The sequence below is a fragment of the Babylonia areolata genome, chromosome 5, assembly GCF_041734735.1.
Source record: "Babylonia areolata isolate BAREFJ2019XMU chromosome 5, ASM4173473v1, whole genome shotgun sequence".
NCBI lineage: Eukaryota > Metazoa > Mollusca > Gastropoda > Neogastropoda > Buccinidae > Babylonia > Babylonia areolata.
In genome coordinates, this window is record NC_134880.1 from 54,864,531 (window position 1) to 54,866,673 (window position 2,143).

Here is a 2,143-nt window from a genome sequence, read left to right on the forward strand (position 1 = left end):
TACTTATTTACACATAGTTACACAGTTCCAGACCTTTTCGCATTAAGTTCATCCGTTTCGCATGCTCTCACGTATAGGCTTTAGAATTAGTGGTTTCCAGGTTCTCTACCAATCTGGTGTCTGTATAAATTATGTGCTTGTGTCTTTGTGTCTGTGACCGTGCCCGTATCTTCCTGCTAGTCTTTTCTCCTCCTGCCCAGCAACACACTTTCCCTTCGTCAGCTGTGCAAATTTCTGCAGTTCTGCCCCCATCCTCATCCCTCTTTCTCCACATCCCTCAAGCCTAACGCGTAAAGTGTGGCTTCTTCCCAGTTTACGACTGTCAGTTCTGACCCCACACATCACCTTCCGGTGACAGGACACGTCAGGCCATTTTTTTCTCATCACCGCTCCCTTGACGTCCCTTTTTTCTAAAACTATTTCCAATATTTCACTCTGCCAGAAAACAAACACAAAAACAAGAACATAAAAACCTGCATCCAATGGAGAGCGGCCAGCAGCAGAGGACGTGATGAACACAAGAATGAAAGAAAAACGACCATTCCATAGACTTCTGTCTGTAGTTTAATGTGGCAGCAAATTACGAGAAAAGGAGATAGACGTTGGCAACAAATTCACGGCGGCTGCAGGATCCCAGAGGAGTGTGCGAAGTGAAAGGGGTTGGAAGGGTGGGGTGAGGGAGGGGGTGGGGTATGGGGGCTTCTCATTATATTGCAGACCAAGTAACTCTATGGGTGATATTCCCTTATGTCTACTTTTTACTGGCATTTGTTTGAGATCTCATTATCTGGTACTTGTGTTTGTATTGTGAGGATCGCATAATGTAGCAATACCTAAATGTAACTAAAGAACATAAGGACATTTTGTATGAAAGTACGAATATTCAGATCTGATTGATTTTTTTTCCCACCAGGGCAGCACGCATTCTTGAGGACATATAATCCGCATATTTTAGGCTAATGCCTAATTCATTGATGTGGCATAACTTTAAGTTCTTTATCTCTGTGTCTGTGCCTGTCTTCTGTCTTACAGCTCTCTTTCTGAAAGAAAACAGGGTCAGTAGATATATCTCTGTCTTCATTTTCAGCTGAGGTGGACGTTGGCAACAATTTCTCAGTGGCGTCAAGGGCATTCTTTGGCATCAGATCCCAGAGGACGTTGCGGAGAGTAAAGGGTGGGGGTGGGGGTGGGGGAGCTTCTCATTATACTGGAGACCGAGTAACTACATAGTGAATATTCTCTTCTGTCTATGTTTGATATGTATTTGTTTGAGATCTCATTTTTAGTAGTTGTCTTTGTATAAGGTGAATCAGGTGAATTAGGAACTGGAAACAAGTAGCAATATAGAATTGAACAAAAAGCAATTCATAAACGTAGCTATATAAGATGATGTTATTTTCTACTGAGTTGGTGTTAATCAGACATTTTGAAATTGTTTATATTTCTCTCGAAAAGACAGTTGTTCGCATTCATGAGAACAAACAATCCACAAATTTGAGGCCAATGCCTGATTTATTGATGTGGCATAAATTCCAGTGTTTTTGTGAGTGTGAGGTTTTTTTGTGTTTTTTTCACGGCCATACCACGTTTAAATCACCGGTTCTCGTCCGATCACCGAAGTTAAGCAACGTCGGGCCCGGTTAGTACTTGGATGGGTGACCGCCTGGGAACACCGGGTGCTGTTGGCATTCTTTTTCTCAAAGCCTGACTAAGCGCGTTGGGTTACGCTGCTGGTCAGGCATCTGCTTGCCAGATGTGGTGTAGCGTATATGGATTTGTCCGAACGCAGTGACGCCTCCTTCAGCTACTGAAAACAAATCTTTATATATCTGTTTGCTGTCTTTTTTCCGTGTCCATCTGAGGCAGACAGACAAAAAACAGACTAACAGACAGACAGAGGTAGAAGTAGAGGTAGTGGTAAGAAAATGATCAGTCTGCAATACACTGCTGCGGATCTCATCACCACCACCACCACCACCCATTCTCCATTCTCCCTTCCCATACCCCACACGAACTAGTACTGCCTGAAATATGGCTACGTCCCACTTTACGGCCACCCGGATCCCACCCATCACTATTCAGTGACGTTGTATTGTTGTATTTGTTGAACTACTCTCTTTTGTCACAACAGATTTCTCTGTGT

At 43.4% G+C, this 2,143-nt stretch overlaps 1 non-coding gene across 1 annotated transcript; it reads left to right on the forward strand.

Moving 5' to 3' along the window:
• The first annotated feature begins 1,569 nt into the window (after positions 1-1,569).
• On the forward strand, positions 1,570-1,688 carry LOC143282581 (5S ribosomal RNA). Its single transcript, XR_013055277.1, has one exon. It is a non-coding gene; the product is annotated as a 5S ribosomal RNA (ribosomal RNA).
• Positions 1,689-2,143: the final 455 nt, after the last annotated feature.